Genomic DNA, 15,524 nt, shown 5'->3' with positions numbered 1-15,524 from the left:
AAAGCAGACATGTTGTAGATGTTGCAGTAATAATTAGTTCATGTGGCGTGACTATCTTTCTTAGGAAAAGAGAATTTTGAATATAAAGAAATGTAAATTTATAAAATTTTTGCGCAAATGTTGCGTTTTTTAAAAAAAAAAACCTGCTGAATGTATCAACCAAAGTAAACCACAAACATAAAGAGGAATATGTCACGGAAAAACAATCTCAGAATAACCGCGATAGCTAAAAGCACCGCAGAGTTATCACTACATAAAGAGAGACAGGTCAGATTTGAAAAATTAAGGCCAAAACAGGCTGCGGAGGCAAGGGGTTAAAAGACAAGGATCAGCCGACATCGTGCATGCTAGTTGATTATTGCCTTATAACACCAAGCGATTATCCGCCGGAAAGATATCGTTTCGTGTGTTAGGACCCTAAATGTGTCTTCTGGCAGATCAGGGCGGCAGCTCTGACCAGTCCTGAATTCTCACTACACCCTGCATGGGAGCTACTACCACTTATTTACTCATAATCCCAGTATACAGCGTTCTGTGTACCTTGTATACCAGGTGTAATCACGTACGTTATCTAACCCCATAGGCGTCGGCCACATCCCAAACCTACAACCTGTGAGAACTATACAAATATTTACATAGGGATATATCACATGATTTGATCATAGCCATAGAAGACAATGGAGCAGAAAAATTCATTACATACAAGTCGTTTTTCAATTGACCGAGAGAATATTTTTCCCCATTCTCTCTCTCTCTCTCTCTCTATATATATATATATATATATATATATATATATATATATATATATATATATATATATATATATATATATATATACACACATATATACATACACAGGATGGTCCAAAAGTAGGTATACAGTATGTGTAATAGGGTTAGGGGAGATTTATCAAACATGGTGTAAAGTGAAACTGGCTCAGTTGCCCCTAGCAACCAATCAGATTCCACCTTTCATTCCTCACAGACTCTTTGGAAAATGAAAGGTGGAATCTGATTGGTTGCTAGGGGCAACTGGACCATCCTGTGTATATATGTGTATATATATATATATATATATATATATATATATATATATATATATATATATATATACACATACATACATACATACACACACACTTATCTGGTCCAATTTAACTATGAATTTCCTTTCTACAGATACAGTTAAACCCAATATAGAATATGGTTGACCATTCTCTATCCCATGGCTATAATAATGAAGTTCTGCAGCAGCTGTGAACTTTGAAAATTTATGGTCAATGTATCCATACCTGGATTTTCTAGGGATCATTTGCTAATAAACGGCAAGTACTGCTGCAGTGTAAAGCATGGGGGACCAAGCAGCCTAAAGGCCCTATTTCACGGAACGATTATCGTTCATAAACTCGCTCCAACGACCGCACATTAACGATAATCATTTTGTGGAATTGGTGTAAATGAGCGAACGACAAAGGCAAAATCGTTATATTGTTGTTTAAAATTGTTTAAAATTTCAGCATGTCGAAAAAAATCGTTGGTCTTTGAAAGATAATTCGCTAATCGGTTTGTAAAATTAGAAATCTTTCAGTCGTTCGTAAAAAAGTTTAAAAAAAGTAGGTGTGTCGTATGGTCACGAACGTTTTAAACGACCATGTAACGACCGCAAAATAATCGTTGCACTACATATATCGTTCATGTTATGTGTTATCGTTCGCTAAAAAAAAAATTGTTTAGTGATCGTAAACGAGCGGTCGTTGGAGCGAGTTTATGAACGATAATCGTTCTGTGGAATAGGGCCTTAAGCCAGTAGTGCAAGAAGAGGTGGATTTCAGATAAATTATCATAGAGAATGCAGATTACACTGGAGTTACTGGTAATGGGCCTGAGCTAAAGAGCAGCCAACAATGGGGACAGCAGATAGCATTATTACCATAGGGGGGAGATATCTGCTATCTGCTGTATGGTGTATGCTGGCCATTGAGAGGGAGGGAGGATGGGAAGAAAGGATTTTTACAAAAAATAAAGCTAGGGACAAAGGGTGCGAAGGAGGAGGGTGGGAAAAGAGGGAGGAGAATGGGAATAATAGAGGAAGATAGTAAGAGAGGAGGAGGATGGTAAGAAAGGAGGAGAAGGAGGATGGTAAGAGAGGTGGATGGTAAGAGAGGAGGAGGAGGATGGTAAGAGAGGAGGATGGTAAGAGAGAAGGACGATGATAATAAGAGAAGAGGAGAAGGATGGTAAGAGAGGAGGAGGATGATGGTAAGAGAGAAGGAGGATGGTGAGAGAGGAGGAGGAAGATGGTAAGAGCAGTGGGGTAGCTATAGGGGTCGCAGGGGTCGCCATGGCGACCGGGCCCCTACTCTAGGGGGGCCCGCACGGCCCCCCTTGCCACTTCCTCCTGTGCTCCCCCAATCCAGGCCTGGTCCCCCCGTGCAGTTAAATGACCGCGGCCGCCGGACCTCTTTAAGTTCAGTGAGCTTCCGGGTTGCCGGCCCTGGCCGGAAGCTCACTGATGCAGGACCGCGGCGCCGGGACTTCTCCTCCTCCTCGGCAGCTGACATGTGACGTCATCACGTCACATGTCAGCCGCCGTGCAGTATAGAGGAGAAATCCGGGCGCCGCTGGCAGGGAGATCAAGGATCCAGGTGAGGCGAGTTTATTTATTTATTTTTTCATTTTTTACATAAATGTTGCGATGTGGGGGGCTGCACAAGGGGTCTATACTGGGGGGGCTGCACAAGGGGTCTATACCGGGGGTTGGCTGCACAAGGGGGTCTATACTGGGGGGGGGGCTGCACAAGGGGGTCTATACTGGGGGGGGGCTGCACAAGGGGGTCTATACTGGGGGGGGCTGCACAAGGGGGTCTATACCGCGGGGGGGGGCTGCACAAGGGGGTCTATACCGCGGGGGGGGGGGGGGGGGCTGCACAAGGGGGTCTACACTGCGGGGGGGGGGGGCTGCACAAGGGGTCTATACTGGGGGGGCTGCACAAGGGGTCTATACTATGGGAGGGGGGGTACACAGGGGGTCTATACCGGGGGTTGGCTGCACAAGGGGTCTATACTGGGGGAGCTGCACAAGGGATCTATACTGGGGGGCCTATACTGGGGGGGCTGCACAAGGGGTCTATACTGGGGGGGGCTGCACAAGGGGTCTATACTGGGGGGGGCTGCACAAGGGGTCTATACTGGGGGGGCTGCACAAGGGGTCTATACTGGGGGGGCTGCACAAGGGGTCTATACTGGGGGGGCTGCACAAGGGATCTATACTGGGGGGCTGCACAAGGGGTCTATACTGGGGGGGCTGCACAAGGGGTCTATACTGGGGGGGCTGCACAAGGGGTATATACTGGGGGGGCTGCACAAGGGATCTATACTGGGGGGGCTGCACAAGGGGTCTATACTATGGGAGGGGGGGTACACAGGGGCTCTATACTGTGGGTGGGCTACACAGGGGGTCTATACTGTGGGTGGGCTACACAGGGGGTCTATACTGTGGGGGGCTACACAGGGGGTCTATACTGTGGGGGGCTACACAGGGGGTCTATACTGTGGGGGGGCTACACAGGGGTCTATATCTACATTATCTGTACTCAGAGATATCACTGTGTTATCTGTGCTGTTACATAGGACTGCAGGTGACTACTACATTATCTGTACTCAGAGATATCACTGTTATCTGTGCTGTTACATAGGACTGCAGGTGACTACTACATTATCTGTATTTAGAGATATCACTGTTATCTGTGGTGTTACATAGGACTGCAGGTGACATCTACTACATTATCTGTACTCAGAGATATCACTGTGTTATCTGTGGTGTTACATAGGACTGCAGGTGACAGCTACTACATTATCTGTACTCAGAGGGATATCACTGTGTTATCTGTGGTGTTACATAGGACTGCAGGTGACATCTACTACATTATCTGTACTCAGAGATATCACTGTGTTATCTGTGGTGTTACATAGGACTGCAGGTGACCACTACATTATCTGTACTCAGAGGGATATCACTGTTATCTGTGGTGTTACATAGGACTGCAAGTGATATCAGGTGACTTCTCCAGGTTGCAGAAGTTCAAACTTCATCGTGCCCTGCTGACAGTTTATTATGGGAGTTTTGCAGCATTTGGCTCTTCAGGTTGCAGCACTACAACCCCCATCGTTTCCAACTGGCAGTTGATGATGAGAGTTGTAGTTTTTCAGCTGGAGAGTCATGGATTGGAATACAATGATTAGACAATGACACAGTACAGTCCATTAATTATAGGGGGCAGTAGTGCAGTACATGATGTGGAGGCAGTGACAGTGCATTAGAACATGGTGGCACATTAGAGTAATTGGATAGAACGTTAGATAGGACTTTGCCTGATCGGGGGGAGATGGGGGGGCCCCAAGCTAACATTTTGCACCAGGGCCCATCAGCCTTTAGCTACGCCCCTGGGTAAGAGAGGTGGAGAAGTATAATGGTAAGAGAGGAGGATGGTAAGAGAGGAGGAGGATGATGGTAGGAGAGAAGGAGGATGATGGTGAGAGAGGAGGAGGATGATGGTGAGAGAGGAGGATGGTAAGAGAGGTGGTGAAGGATAATGGTAAGAGAGGAGGATGGTAAGAGAGGAGGAGGATGATGGTAAGAGAGGAAGAGGAGGATGGTAAGAGAGGAGGATGGTAAGAGAGAAGGACGATGATAATAAGAGAAGAGTAGGAGGATGGTAAGAGAGGAGGAGGAGGATGGTCAGAGAGAAGGAGGATGATGGTGAGAGAGGAGGAGGATGATGGTGGTAAGAGAGAAGGATGGTAAGAGAGGTGGAGAAGGATAATGGTAAGAGAGGAGGAGGATGATGGTCAAAAAGGAGGAGGATAGTAAGAGAGAAGGAGGATGGTAAAAGAAGAGGAGAAGGATGATGGTAAAAGAGGAGCAGAAGGATGATGGTAAGAGAGGAGGAGGAGGATCGTAGGAGAGGAAGAGAAAGATGAGGGTAAAAGAGGGGAGGAGGAGGATTGTAAGGGAGGAGGAGAAGGATGATGGTAAGAGAGGAGAAGGAGGATGATGGTAAAAGAGGAGGAGGAGGAGGAGGATGATGGTAAGAGAGGAGAAGGAGGATGATGGTAAGAGAGGAGGAGGAGGATGATGGTAAGAGAGGAGGAGGAGGATGATGGTAAGAGAGGAGGAGGAGGATGATTAAAGAAAAGGAATCAGCACCACACTAGGCCGTATTACAATGAACAATTATCAACCTTACTTGGCTGATTACCGACCGCTCTAGCCGATAATCTTTCAGTGTAAGTGATCACACACAAACTGCCTTGAACGGCCATTGTTTAATGCTACCTATGGCTGGAATTATCATGATTATTCATTTCGGCCGTAGGTAGCATTAAATAACGTCCGTTTGCGGCAGCATAGCTGTTTTTTGTACAGTGTGTGATCATAGCCTTATAGAGCTTGTTTAAAAGGAAAATCAGCCGATGTGCAAGATTTGTGCTTCTGACACACACCTCTAGGCTATGTTCGCACTACGTAAGTTCAGCAGAAATCATGGCTGTTGTTACAATGGCCGTGACTTCTGTGGTACTTACGTAGTGCTGCCTTCTGAGGAATCCCGGCCGGAGTGTGTACACATAGTATACGCTCCGGCCGGGATCCCTAGCAGCGCCGTAGAAAACTGACATGTCAGTTTTCTGCGGTCGCTATTCAGTGAATAGCGGCCGCAGAAAACCCTGTCACTGCACACAATGGAGCGAGCGGCTGCGGCTGCACGCTCCATTGTGTGCTGTGGGGAGTCCTGATGCAGGCGCGCACTGATACGCTCGCATCAGAACTCAGGGGCGCTAAAGATGATCTTTCCTGAGACCGGACGTTCCGTGACTCGGCCGGGTCACGAAACAGCCGGTCTCATACTACGTGTGACCATAGCCCTATACTGCATCCATTACACACACCTCTATACTGCAGCAATTATATACACACCTCTGCACTGCAGTCATTACATACACACCTCTATACTGCAGCTATTACATACACACCTCTATACTGCAGCTATTACATACACACCTCTGCACTGCAGCTATTACATACACACCTCTATACTGCAGCTATTACATACACACCTCTATACTGCAGCTATTACATACACACCTCTATACTGCAGCTATTACATACACACCTCTGCACTGCAGCCATTACATACACACCTCTGCACTGCAGCCATTACATACACACCTCTGCACTGCAGTCATTACATACACACCTCTGCACTGCAGCCATTACATACACACCTCTATACTGCAGCTATTACATACACACCTCTGCACTGCAGCTATTACATACACACCTCTATACTGCAGCTATTACATACACACCTCTGCACTGCAGCCATTACATACACACCTCTATACTGCAGCCATTACATACACACCTCTGCACTGCAGTCATTACATACACACCTCTGAACTGCAGTCATTACATACACACCTCTGCACTGCAGTCATTACATACACACCTCTATACTGCAGTCATTACATACACACCTCTATACTGCAGTCATTATATACACACCTCTGCACTGCAGCCATTATATACACACACATAGAGGAGCGTCTTAAAGGCCCTGTTCAAGGTAGTCATGTACTCTGCTTGGATAGCGCAGTGAAGAACAAAAGAAGATACTCATACTCATGTATAGATCCCTTACTTGATCTGACTGCCTTATGACTTACGGTGTAGGGATATCCATCCTGCTAGGGTAGTACGAGGTCCCAGGTCCCTGCGCTGGGTTGAGCAGACCTCCCAGGATTTCCCACAATAGCCATGCGTTACAGTAGGATGCGTAGGCGAGTTACAGCTTTGTCCTACTGGGGTCAGTACCTAACTCAGTTATGCTGCCCTGTGTCTTGTTGAGAGTATTCCTGGCAGTGGCGGAACTACCGCCGTAGCAGCCGCTACGGGGCCCCGCCCCCCGGAGCTCACATAGCTTCATACCTTCCGGGTGCTACAGCTGTTTGGGGTCCAGGGGTGTCCCGGGGATTCCCGGGCATCACAGGTGACAGGCTCGAAGTGGCTTGGCGTCCGCCGGCGCAAGTACTTCCGGCGCAGGGACTTCCAGCACTCTAACAAGCACTCCTGTGTACAGGCTATGAGCGGATGCTGAGCTCACTGCGTCCCGGCAGCACAGGTACCAGTGAGCTCAGCGTCCGCCCCCAGCCTGTACTTCCGGTACAGGAGCGCTTGTTAGAGATGCACCCTGCGCCGGAAGTACTTGCCCTGGCGGACACTGAGCCACTCTGAGCCCGACACCTGTGCTGCCCGGGAATCCCCAGGACGCCCCCCCGGGAGAAGGGGAGAAGACAGCCGACGGGGGAGTTAGGTGAGTTGTGTTTTTTTTATTTTCTATCTGCTTTGCAAAGGGGGATAATACAGGGTGGGGCCATCTATGGGGGATATACAGGGGGGGACATCTATGGGGGATATACAGGGGGGGACATCTATGGGGAATAATACAGGGGGCAATCTATGGGGGATAATACAGGGTGGGGCCATCTATGGGGGATATACAGGGGGAGACATCTATGGGGGATATACAGGGGGCCATCTATGGGGGATATACAGGGGGGCCATCTATGGGGGATAATACAGGGGGCAATCTATGGGCCATAATACAGGGTGGGGCCATCTAGGGGGGATATACGGGGGGGACATCTATGGGGGATATACAGGGGGCCATCTATGGGGGATATACAGGGGGCCATCTATGGGGGATAATACAGGGTGGGGCCATCTATGGGGGATATACAGGGGGGACATCTATGGGGGATATACAGGGGGGACATCTATGGGGGATATACAGGGGGCCATCTATGGGGGATATACAGGGGGACATCTATGGGGGATATACAGGGGACCATCTATGGGGGATAATACAGGGTGGGGCCATCTATGGGGTATATACAGGGGGACATGTATAGGGGATATACAGGGGGCCATCTATGGGGGATAATACAGGCTGGGGCCATCTATGGGGGATAATACAGGCTGGGGCCATCTATGGGGGATAATACAGGCTGGGGCCATCTATGGGCGATATACAGGGGGCCATCTATGGGGGATATACAGGGGGGCCTTCTATGGGGGATATACAGGGGGGCCATCTATGGGGGATATACAGGGGGGCCATCTATGGGGGATATACAGGGGGGCCGTCTATGGTGGATATACAGGGGGGACATCTATGGGGGATATAAAGGGGAAGCATCTATTGGGAATATACAGAGGGCCATCTATGGGGGATATACAGGGGGGGACATCTATGGGGGATATACAGGGGGGCAATTTATTGGGGATATACAGAGGGCCATCTATGGGGGATATACAGGGGGGCAATTTATTGGGGATATACAGAGGGCCATCTATGGGGGATATACAGGGGGCATCTATGGGGGATAATACAGGGGGGCCAATCTATGGTGGATTATACAGGGAGGTATATATAGGGAGATAATACAGGGGGCCATCTATAGGGGGACACCATAAGGGGCATTTATAAGGGGACCAAGTGAGAGGGCATCTATAAGGGGGATGGACAACACGGGGGGTTATTTATAAGGGGCCAACAAGGGTGGCATCAGTAAAGGGGAATACACAGAGGGGTATATACTATAAGGGGATCACATAGTGTCAGGGCTATCCACTAAACAAGGGTGTAAAGGGGCCAATACAGATGTGCAGTGTGTATAGAGATGAGGATGGTGCCAGAGTGAAGAACCTAATATGTTTCTCTGGCAGATTCTGTGGATTCGTCGCTCGGAGAAGTTCGAATGGCCCAGGAAGGATGAAGAAGAAAAGGAAAAGGAAACAACTCCGATCAGAGAAGACGTCCCCTGTGAGTCACTTAATATAACTGTACTGTAATTTATATAGTGTACAGAACCTGTGTAGAGCTGAGTGTGTTGACGGCGTAGTGGTCGATTGAGGGCCCCAATCAAAAGTTTGCTATGGGGCCCAGCCATTTCTAGTTACGCCCCTGATTCCTGGCATGGATAGGGTAATCCGCAGAGGACTGATGTGCTCAATACAATACATGCAATAATTATGACAGCGACACCTAGTGGGGAAAACACATAGTACATCTTGACTTCATCCCACTGTAAAAACCTGAGTGCGTTATTTTGCCCAGGTGCAATATAACTTAGCAGCCCACCTGTACTTGGACACTACAACTTCATTTATACAGGGGCTCACAGATGGATAATAGGGAAGGCAAAAGGGGCAAATGCCTCTATGGGCTTTGAGAATCCAGGCTTTTCCCTCTGAAAGGTCCCCCACACACGTTATACTTATGTCAGTGGATTTGGCCATCAGTATATAGTGTTTGGTGGTCTCTGGAATATCACTGCCTGACCACTTTGTTCTCAGAGAGATAAGCCACCGCCAGAGCTGTCTGGCTGCAGCATACCCCTCCCCACAGAGAACACAGGACACACTGGGCAGTGGTGAACTTTTATGAGGAGGACGGGATAGTGAACTGTGATCAGTATCTGGACACCTATATAGTAGTTTTATTACATTATAGCGGTATTATTTTCATCACTTCAATGATCACTCAGTGGCCTCCATAGACCCCCATCAGGTTCAGCGGAGCCTTTTTATCCCTTTAAATCCTTGCATTGTATGCCTGGGATTATGGGAAGCGGACATGGCCCCCGGAAATATGGCCGATAACAGTGAGATAAACACCGAGGCCTAGGAAATTCCTGCATCTACTGACTGGAGAGATAGGAGAATTATCTGAGCGGAGGTGACAACCATATATATTGTGTCAGTACTGGGGACTTCCTGATATGTACATGGTTGTGCCCCTATAAACTAGTGATATGTGTATCTAAGTTTATGAGCTCAGTGTATCTAAAAGGGCGTATTACACGTAACGATTATCGTTCAAAGATTCGCTCTAACGATCGGTCGCTAGGGATAACTAGCGATTTTTTAGCGAACGATTCTGAGGTCATTACATTCACCGACTACTGTTATGAACGATCGTTTTTACGTCGTTAATCGTTCCTCAGTACGACCCACACAACCTGTTTTATCGGCGAACGACTTATTACACGAATATGTGAACGATCGGCCAACTACCAACGATAATTTTTCAACATGTTGAAAGACAAATATGAACGATTTTTCATTAGTCGTTACATCGTTGGGTGTTATTACACGGACAGATAATCGTTCATTTCGATCGTTTTAGCGAATTTTTAAATGATAATCGCTCCGTGTAATAGGGCCTTAAGCCTATTATATGTGCTACAATCTGCTGAGCCCATGTATCTAAGCTTATGAGCTCAGTGTATCTAAGCCATATATATATGTTCTTCTCTCTGCAAAGCCACTGTACCTCATGAATTCAGTGTAAGCTTTAAGGTTACAAACCCACTTGCCGGATCTGCAGCGAGTCTCCTTGCTGCGTTTTTGCAGCGAGACTCGCTGCAGATCCCGGCCCTATACTTTCAATAGCAGAGAAACTCGCAGCAGGGATGTACATCCCTGCTGCGATTTTGTCTGCAGCCCGCCCCATTAACCCCCGGCCGCCGGACATTATACATTACCGGGTCCCCGTTCCTGCTTGCTTCGGGGCTCCCGGTGTCTTTACGGCCCGCCTGGCCAATCAGTGTGCTGCGGCAGGGCAGCGCACTGATTGGCCGGGCGGAACGTGCCGGGAGCCGCCGAAGCAAGCAGGAGCCGGGATCAGGTAATGTATATCCTGCAGCCCCGATCGCCCCCAGCCCCCGGCCGCATGATCGCCCCCAGCATCGCAGCCCCCGGCCGCACGATCGCCCGCAGACCCCCAGCCCCCGGCCGCATGATCGCCCCCAGCATCGCAGCCCCCGGCCGCACAATCGCCCGCAGCCCCCGGCCGCACGATCGCCCCCAGCCCCGCAGCCCCCGACCTCACGATCGCCCTCGGCCGCACGATCGCCACCAGCCCCTGACCTCACGATCGCCCCCAGCATCGCAGCCCCCGGCCGCACGATCGCCCGCAGCCCCCCAGCCCCCGGCCGCACGATCGCCCGCAGCCCCCCAGCCGCATGATCGCCCGCAGCCCCTGGCTGCACAATCGCCCGCTGGGGGAGATCGTGTGGCCGGGGGCTGCGATGCTGGGGGCGATCGTGAGGTCGGGGGCTGCGGGCGATCGTGCGGCCGGGGGCTGCGGGGCTGCGGGCGATCGTGCGGTCGGGGGCTGCGGGGCTGGGGGCGATCGTGCAGCCGGAGGCTGCGGGGCTGGTGGCGATCGTGAGGTCGGGGGCTGCGGGCGATCGTGCGGCCGGGGGCTGCGGGGCTGGGGGCGATCGTGCGGCCGGGGGCTGCGGGGCTGGTGGCGATCCTGCGGCCGGGGGCTGCGGGGCTGGTGGCGATCCTGCGGCCGGGGGCTGGGGGCGATCGGGGCTGCAGGATATACATTACCTGATCCCGACTCCTGCTTGCTTCGGCGGCTCCCGGCACGTTCCGCCCGGCCAATCAGTGCGCTGCCCTGCCGCAGCACACTGATTGGCCAGGCGGGCCGTGAAGACACCGGGAGCCCCGAAGCAAGCAGGAACGGGGACCCGGTAATGTATAATGTCCGGCGGCCGGGGGGTTAATTGGGCGGGCTGCAGACAAAATCGCAGCAGGGATGTACATTCCTGCTGCGAGTTTCTCTGCTATTGAAAGTATAGGGCCAGGATCTGCAGCGAGTCTCCCTGCAAAAACGCAGCAAGGAGACTCGATGCAGATACGGCAAGTGGGTTTGTAACCTAAGGGGTTATCCAGGATTAGTTATTCCATAGCTGCTTTTTCCCAGAAACAGCACCACTCATGTCCTCAGTTTGGAAGCTCAGTTCCATTAAAGGGGTTATCCAGTGAAAATATTTTTCTTTCAAATCAGCTGGTCTCAGAAAGTTATATAGATTAGTCATTTACTTCTATTCATCAGCTGCTGTATGTCCTGCAGGAAGTGGTGTATTCTTTCCAGTCTGACACAGTGCTCTCTGCTGCCACCTCTGTCCATGTCAGGAACTGTCCAGAGCAGAAGGGGTTTTTGTATGGGGATTTGCTGCTGCTCTGGACAGTTCCTGACATGGACAGAGGTGGCAGCAGTGTGCCTAACTGAAAAATATACCACACTTTCTGCAGGACATACAGCAGCTGATAAGTATGGAAAGACTGGAGATTTTTTAAATAGAAGTAAATTACAAATCTATATAACTTTCTGACCCCAGTGGATTTGAAAGAAAAAGATTTTCACTGTTGTAATACCACACACAACCTGAGGCGCCATGTTTTTCTTAACCTAGTTATGTAATCGGTCTACAGCAGCTGAAGAGATGTCACCAAACGATATGTGTTGCTATGTGGCGTACATGATGAGGTCTGTTACTCAGGAGGACATGATCAGGACAGGTTGTACACAAGGGGGGAGATTTATCAGACATGGTGTAAAGTGAAACTGCCCCAGTTGCCCCTAGCAACCAATCAGATTCCATCTTTCATTTTCCAAAGAGCCTGTGAGGAATGAAAGGTGGAATCTGATTGGTTGCTAGGGGCAACTGAGCATGATAGTTTACAAATACCATACAGTTGCCTACACCATAATGCTATACATCACTGTCAGCACCATGCAGAGCAAATATAATATACAGTAAGCGGCAAGTATATGCCACCATACCAATAGTGACCAGATAACAGCGCCATGCATACGGTACTATGCCATGTATCTAAGATACTGATGTACAATGAAAGGGGTTATCCAGTCTGACACAGTGCTCTCTGCTGCCACCTCTGTCCATGTCAGAAACTGTCCCAAGCAGGACAGAGGTGGCAGCAGAGAGCACTGCGTCAGACTGGAAAGAATACACCACCTCCTGCAGGACATACAGCAGCTTAAGTACTGGAAGACCGGAGATTTTTTAATAGAAGTAATTGACGAATCTGTGTAACTTTCTGACACCAGTTGATTTAAAAGAATTCCCCTCCCCCCCCCCACTGGAGCACCCCTTTAACCCTTAGATGACCCAGGACATAAATGTACGTCCTTGCACTGCTAGGAGAGCTCAGAGGGGGCCCACGGGGCGACCCCGCACTGAATTGCCGTGTTCCTGGCTGCTATGTCGAGCCCGGGACCGTGGCAGTTAGCGGGCACAGCTGACAGCTGCATTTAAATGCCTTTTTCCCCCCATACCTGGTGGTCAAGTGCTTTAATGGCGCTGATCCCAGCTCAGCAATCTATTGTCCCTGACTGCAGCAGCCGAGAGCAATAGATAATCGATCTCACTGATCTATGCAGTATATATGTACTGCATAGATCTCAATGAGAGATCAGTGTAGTAATACTAGAAGTCCCCCAGGGGGGAAAACCCTAACCCCAGGAGGGCTTCTAGTTAGTGTGTTAAAAAAAAACAAAAAAACACCCCTAATAAAAGCCTTTTCCAATTTTATAGATAAAAATAAATAAACATATTTAGTATCTCGGCATGCATAATCACCCGAACTGTTACATTATCCCATTCCTGATCTCGCACGGTAAACGGCGTAAGAGCCAAAAAATTCCAAAGTAGAAAATTGTGCATTTTTGGTCGCATCAAATTCCGAAAATTTTTATAAAAAGTGATCAAAAAGTCGTATATGCGCAATCAAGGTACCAATAGAAAGAAAACATCATGGCGCAAAAAATGACACCTAACAGCCCCATAGACCAAAGGATAAAAGCGCTATAAGCCTGGGAATGGAGCGATTTTAAGGAACATTTTTTTAAAAAAAAGGTTTGAATTTTTTAAAAGCCATCAAATAAAATTAAAGTTATACAAGTTACATATCGTTGTAATCATACCGACTTGGGGAACATAGATCACATGCCATTTTTATCCTAGGGAGAATGGCGTAAACACAATCCCCCCCCCCCCCCACACACACACACACGCATATATAAAAAAAATTTAGTTTTTTTTTCTGGTTTCACAGCATACTTTATGTAAAAATTCAGCCTGTCATTGAAAAGTACAAATAGTGACGCAAAAAAATAAGGGCTCATGTAGGTGAAAAAATACAAGCGCTATGGCCTTTTAAGCATAAGGAGGAAAAAACATAAGCGCAAAACTGAAAATTGGCCCGGTCTTTAAGGGGTTAATGGCAACATTTATGGTGGTCACCATCATTGGTTACTAGACCTTCTAAGACTATCATAGCATCTGAGATGCCCCTGACAGTATTAGATGCTCCCCCCGAGTGGGGTAGGAATGGGGGCTGCCAGTATATTATGTAACTACCAGCAGACTGCACAACAGGGAAGACAATCATCTGCAATGTAGAAGGAAGTGGGCAGGAAATTTACCAAGTCTGGTGCCTGACGCTGAGGAGGATATTTTTAGAATTTTTATAGAACACCATCTGTCCCAACCCAAAGAACAGCAGCACAGCTAGTGGGTGCACCCAGGAAACAGACCCCCTGCTGCCCCTATCAGTGGCTATAGCACAGGCTGTACGGAATTGAGTCCCTCTGATCACTCCTAGTTAAAGGGGTTGTCCATTTTTTTTTTCTTTTAAATCAACTGGTGTCAGAAAGTTATATAGATTTGTAATTTACTTCTATCTAAAAATCTAGTCTTCCAATACTTATCAGCTGCTGTATGTCCTGCAGGAAGTGGAGTTTTTTCCCCCAGTCTGACACAGTGCTCTCTGCTGCCACCTCTGTCCATGTCAGGAACTGTCCAGAGCAGGAGAGGTTTTCTATGGGGATTTGTTTCTGCTCTAGAAAGTTGCTGACATGGACAGAGGTGGCAGCAGAGACTGGAGAGAATACAACGCTACCTGCAGAACATACAGCAGCTAAGTAGTACTGGAAAACCTGGAGATTTTTAAATAGAAATAAATTACAAATCTATATAACTATATAACTAACCCCAGTTGATTTGAAATATTTTTTTGCACTGCAGACTGGATTCACCTCTCCTAGGCCTTTACATAGTCTGGTAAAACTCCAATTTAGAGGGGCCTGTTACAGTATATAGCTGTGTTGTAAAAGGACCTCGAAGGACATAATTTTTCTTCTTGAAATGTAACCTGTAATGACTACAGCAGTTTTCGATCTCCCAGCAGCGCCACCACAGGGCAAATGAAGCATTACACAATTCCCATTAAAACAGTGGGCTGTGCATATAATGCATGGACGTACTGGGTCCTCCAGGGTGGGGGACACTCTTTGTAATGTCTCTGGCTAATAGATAGATCATGATATCCCACTAATAACTCTAAAAGGGTGTTTTAGTACATATCAAAGTCAGACAACCCCATTAAGCCGCTGTAAGTGATAAAAGTACCGTGGCCTTAGTGGTTGTCACTCAGCTTTACCTTAAAACTGCTACAAATGGTGACAAGTAATGTACCGCAGTCTGAAAAATACACTGCAATAGTCTAAGACTATGGAAGAACTGACCTTCATGATGCGTCCATCCTCACATATACAGAGCCTGTATCCATCAGCTATGGGTCCTGA

The 15,524-nt window shown here is 48.3% G+C and overlaps 1 protein-coding gene across 2 annotated transcripts in view; it reads right to left on the bottom strand.

Moving 5' to 3' along the window:
* The window catches only part of P2RY11 (purinergic receptor P2Y11), a 34,319-nt gene extending 18,795 nt beyond the window's left edge, over nucleotides 1-15,524 (bottom strand). Inside the window, exon 1 of one of the 2 annotated variants that reach the window (XM_069946366.1) lies at nucleotides 15,465-15,524. The gene's annotated coding sequence lies outside the window, so the exon portion shown is untranslated. Of the gene's footprint in view, nucleotides 1-854; nucleotides 888-15,464 lie in introns of those variants that run through there. The other variant, XM_069946374.1, reaches the window with a different exon arrangement.

This window comes from Dendropsophus ebraccatus, chromosome 1, assembly GCF_027789765.1.
Source record: "Dendropsophus ebraccatus isolate aDenEbr1 chromosome 1, aDenEbr1.pat, whole genome shotgun sequence".
NCBI classification, from domain to species: domain Eukaryota; kingdom Metazoa; phylum Chordata; class Amphibia; order Anura; family Hylidae; genus Dendropsophus; species Dendropsophus ebraccatus.
This window is presented reverse-complemented; position numbering and strand designations above follow the sequence as displayed.